This window comes from Colobus angolensis, unplaced genomic scaffold (genome assembly GCF_000951035.1).
Source record: "Colobus angolensis palliatus isolate OR3802 unplaced genomic scaffold, Cang.pa_1.0 Scaffold111, whole genome shotgun sequence".
Lineage (NCBI taxonomy): Eukaryota > Metazoa > Chordata > Mammalia > Primates > Cercopithecidae > Colobus > Colobus angolensis.
In genome coordinates this window covers 1,800,262-1,805,755 of record NW_012112142.1, presented here as the reverse complement: position 1 = coordinate 1,805,755, position 5,494 = coordinate 1,800,262, and the positions used below count along the sequence as shown (strand labels likewise).

The 5,494-nt window shown below is 41.2% G+C and overlaps 1 protein-coding gene across 1 annotated transcript in view; it reads right to left on the bottom strand.

Moving 5' to 3' along the window:
* The window catches only part of SH3D19 (SH3 domain containing 19), a 75,365-nt gene that overhangs the window by 61,227 nt on the left and 8,644 nt on the right, over window positions 1-5,494 (bottom strand). The window lies entirely within an intron of this gene.

Below are 5,494 nucleotides of genomic sequence, written 5' to 3'. Positions count from 1 at the left end.
TTTTTGAGACAAGGTCTCACTCTGTCACCCAGGCTGGAGTGCAGTGGCGCAATATTGGCTCATTGCAGCCTCGACTTCCCTGGCTCAAGCAATCTTCCTTCCTCAGCCCCCCTGAGTAGCTAGGACTACAGGCATGCACCACTACACCTGGCTACTTTTTGTAGTTTTTGTAGAAACGGGGTTTTGCTATGTTGTCCAGGCTGGTCTTGACTTCCTGACCTCAAGTGATCCGCCCACCTTGGCCTCCTAAAGTGCTAGGATTACAGGCATGAGCCACTATGCCTGGCCTGTCTGCAGTTTTTAACAACAGTTTTAAAAAATCTAAAAACTATTTTGCAAAATCAGTTTGCTACTTCAATAAGGATTGATTTTAAAGTATGGATAGTACTTAAAAGGTAATTCAGTAGTCGATTTACATTGCTTCAAATCAGCAATTTTAACTTGATTCTGCTGGTTCACACCAGAGGTCATTCGTAGCAGGCCCCCTGGCAGCAGAGTGGCACTGCTGCTGCAGAACACAGGGGGGTCTTGCAGTCGTACTTACAGATCTCCTTCTGCACATCCTTTGAGAATCACTGCTTTCCCCTCTCCCTCTCTGATTTTTTTCACATTCACTCATCTATGAAATCTTTCTTTTCTCTCTTGATCCTTCTGGAAAAACTGACACCTTCTGTCAGTGCTGAACAAGATTAATAGCTACAAACACTTTCAGTTTTTACCGCAGATTTTCACGTGTTGTCTTATGCTCTTTCTGCTAATTTCTCAACTATCCAGTTATATATCTCATTTTCACTTCCCCAGATTAAACAAATTTGCTGTAGTTGCCCAGGAAAATCGAATTTGCCAGAGTGCCCATATAGACAAGCATGTCCCATTTTACCTTTCTGCCACAAGCTGCTAGTCTTGTGCGTTTTGGGTTAATGCCACAGAATAAAGGTAGTACTTTCAGTAGAAGTTTTCCTATTATTTCCACAGAATTATTTTCAAACTTTTCTTTTTTTTTTGAAATGGGGTCTCACTCTGTCGCCCACACTGGAGTGCAGTGGCGCGACCTCGGCTCACTGGAACCTTCACCTTCCAGATTCAAGCGATTCTCCTGCCTCATCCTCCCTAGTAGCTGGGATTACAGGTGTCCACTACCGCGCTGGGTTCATTTTTGCATTTTTAGTAGAGATGGGGTTTCACCATGTTGGCCAGACTGGTCTCAAATTCCTGACCTCAGGTGATCCGCCCGCCTCAGCCTCCCAAAGTGCTAGGATTATAGGTATGAGCCACTGTGCTTGGCCTATTGTCAAACTTTTCTAGTTCAAGTGGTTAAATTCTAAACACAAAATATATTCATGTTAGAGTTGAGATGTAGATGTGCAGTATCACCATCAATAAAGAATCTTCTCGAATTCCAGCAGGATCTCAAGCCTGGAAAGGCCCTCAGCGATCAACCTACTCAAACTTCACAGAGGAGGAGACTGAGATACAGAGGGGTTAAATGAATTATCCCAGGTCCAACAGCCCTTTAGGAGCAAGGCTAGGAGTGGTTTGTTTCTTGAAGCAGTTTAACTCTATGTGGAGCCAGGAGAGTGGGATGCTAGCTAGTCTTGATCTAAATAATTCAAAATTATCAATTAAATGATATCAGAAGAAATAAACACATAGAAAGATTATTAATTATACATACCCTTGCCATAGAACTATGAATGAATGATCAATGAACTATGAATGAAAGATCAATGAAAATCACAATAATATAAGAAACTTACTGACTACATTTGTTTGGGACAGGGTATGAGAGTTAGATGCATTTGACATGATAACAAGAATGTCTGTGGAGTAGAAAGCTGAATGGCCTTGAAGTCAGGAAGCCAGGTTCATATCTCAGCTCTACCTTGTGAAGCCACTTAACCTTTCTGAGACTCAGTTTCACTACCACATGTAAAATGGGTCAACACCTACCATGCAGAGTGCTATTCTATAATGTATGGAAACAGTGCCTGACTTATGGTAGGTAAGCAATATTAACTAAGTCTGAATTTCAGAAAATAATTTTCTCTTAAAAAGTTAATGAAAGGAAGAACGTAAAATTCTAGATGTATCCAATTAGGATACATCAAAACACTTTACCAAAAATATTCAGGACTCATAAGAATACATGCAAAGAAAAGGACCCCAATGCTTGACTGGAACCAGAATGATTATGAAATAAGTTGAACTACAACCAGTTAAGGAATATCACTTTAAAATGGGATAAAGTCTTTCTGCTTGCCAGGGTTAGATGACTGAGTATGGGATAGTAACATATACATTTTAATGGGCTGGCTGGGATAAAAATTATTTACAGGTTTTTCTTATAGAATAGGCAAAAAGAAGAAAACAAAAGGAAAAGGCACAATTGTTCCTCATTCTGTATTTATATGTTATCATGAAAGGATCTGTTTGGCCTTCCTGCCTAAACATCAGGAATACAAGTTTACTTTAGTGTTTACAAAGTGACTGACAGAAGAATTAAAAGACAACTGAGTTAAAAACCAAAAAACACCAGCTACTTCAAAGCAAGGGTTTCCCTTTGTTTCACATCCTCCTTCCTCTCTCTGCCAGGGCCCTGTTTCATCGTTTTCTCTTCTTTCATGGCTCCAGTCTGATCCCTCCGCTGACTGTTTCCCCGCTGCCTACAAATGTCTTCATGCTTCCTCATCCTAAGCATGGTCAGATCTCCTCTTTCCTTAATTCTGCCTCCTTCTCAAACTACAGCCCCTATCTTTCCTGTTCACCACCAAATTTCATACAAGAGTAGGCTACCCTAGCCGTCCCAACTTCCACATATTCTATTCATGGTTGAAACTGAAGTGTGGCTTCCAACTTCAATATTTACTGAAACTGCTCTCTCATGGGTCTGCACTGACCTCCTAAGTGCCAGACACAATAACCTGTTCTCAGCACCTTTTGCTTGGCCTGGCTGTAGTATTAAGAGCTACTGTTGATTAGTCTGTTCCTTTTAAAATCGCCTTTGACCTCTAAAACACAGCTGTCTCTTGTTATTTATTTATGTATGTATGTATTTATTTATTTACTCTGACCATCCCTTTTCAGCTTTTATTGCACATGTCTTAGCTGCGCCTTGCACAGCATAGGGGTCTCTAGGTGAGCAAGATCCATCTTGGGGGATCCATGGGAAGTCAGGTACAGGTTGTGATTCCCTAACAAAAAAGTCCTGAAATCCAAGGGAGTTAAGGTAAGAAGCCAGGGAACAAAGGCAGGAGCCCTATGACTCAGTGAAAGGAAGCCTTTTATAGCAGGGCTGGGGTCATTGGTTCATGCATTTTTGCCTTATGCCCCTTGAAGGCATAGCTTGTCCTCAGATGTCAGTGTCTCCAAGATTCTATCCCTTCTCATCTTTCTTATCCTGTGTACTTTCTCCCTACATGTTTGGCTACTTCCAGGATTTTGCTTATATCCATGATTACTCTAAGTTATAACTCCAGCCAATAAATTCTTACCTAAGTTCGAGACCCTAATTTTGTATTTAAGTTATCTCTCTGCCTGTCATCGCCTACCACCCCCAACCCAAGGGTTATAAGGCATGAAAGGCTATCAAGAATTTTTCATTTTTATATCTGAATTCTTTTCATCCTATACCATAGCATTCCACATATTTATAGTTCACCAATAAAGCAAAAAAACGGAGTGGGGAAACATGGCATATTTTTCTGTATTGTCACCTTGTAAAATTTTCACTGGAATTGTTCAAATGCATGTTCTTCATGACCTGTGAATATCCTAAATTAATAGTTATTATTATTATAATATTGGACCATGCCTGGTCCAATATTACAAATTATGGATCGGGCATGGGGGCTCACGCCTGTAATCCTAGCACTTTGGGGGGCCAAGGTGGACAAATCACTTGAGGTCAGGAGACCAGCCTGACCAATGTGGTGAAACCCCATCTCTACTAAAAATACAAAAATTAGCCGGGCATGGTGGTGGGTGCCTGTATCCCAGCTACTCAAGAGGCTGAGGCAGAAGAATTGCTTGAGCCTAGGAGGTAGAGGTTGCAGTGAGCCGAGATCACGCCACTGCAGTCCAGCCTGGGTGACAGTGAGAGACTCTGTCTCGGGGGAAGAAAAAAAAAAACCAAATTATGCTTCTAAAAATAGGGCACATTCTCCTCAGGGCGGTAACCTCAGCTCAAATAATGTGAAGAACATCTAAAATCCTATCTTTATCCTTTTCTAACACAGGCAATCCATGTTCTATTTTTAAAGAGACCTTTCCAGACACTTTTATTTAAAAAAGTGTTAAAATACCACACTAATAGCAAGTTTTGAAGTTTTAACCAAGAGATAAGGACAGAAAATAGAAATGTTCCTTTCTGATGGGAATTCTACTCTTAGCACTTCTATCTTGATGTGGTAGTATAAGCCCATCTTTATAGGCACTTATACAGTTAAAAAATAAATTTTGAAGTGTACCTGTAGAAACAAATGAACCACAAGGATTAATATTTCTTTTTTCTTTTCTTCTCTTTTTTTTTTTTTGTTTTTTTTTGAGACAGTTTCACTCTTGTTGCCCAGGCTGTGAGTGCAGTGGCACGATCTTGGCTTACTGCAACCTCCACCTCCTGGATTCAAGTGATTCTCCTGCCTCAGCCTCCCGAGTAGCTGGGATTACAGGCATGTGCCACCATGTCCAGCTAATTTTTGTATTTTTAGTAGATATGGGGTTTCACCATGTTAGCCAGGATGGTCTTGATCTCCTGACCTTGTGATCCACCTGCCTCGGCCTCCCAAAGTGCTGGGATTACAGGTGTGAGCCACTGCGCCCGGCCCATATGGGGTCACTTTTTATGTAATAGAGACTATTACCTCTATTTTTCAAGGAACATATTCTAAAGATCTCTTTGGGGAAAAAAAATCTTCAAATACTATACTGTAAAGATTTGTGCACAAAGGAAATTTGTTTCAGATATAAAATATTTTAACCATTTGCTTTCATATCTCTGTAATACTCAACTTGTTCAATTCTTCCTATTTGAAAAGATTGGAAGTATAGATCTTCCCCCTCTCCTATTAACTTCTGCTTCTCTCTGAACAAGGAGGCTGTCAAAACTGGGGGAGGCAGGGGTGGAAGTGGAAGGTGGGAATGAAATTTAGGCCTGATTGGAGCCGTGACAGGTAAACCTCTGCTGGGTTGGCAAAGCAAACCTCTAACATCTGAAACCAAAACCCCAGGTCTCTACTTGGAGGATGTCCTCATATTCATACCATCAACTGGTTTGACTGACCATTAACTTTTTTTTTTTTTTTTTTTTTGAGACAATCTTGCTCTGTCGCCCAGGCTGGAGTGCGGTGGCGCGATCTCGGCTCACTGCAAGCTCCGCCTCCCGGGTTCACACCATTCTCCTGCCTCAGCCTCCCGAGCAGCTGGGATTACAGAAGTGCGCCACCATACACGGCTAATTTTTGTATTTTTAGTAGAGATGGAGTTCCACCATATTGGC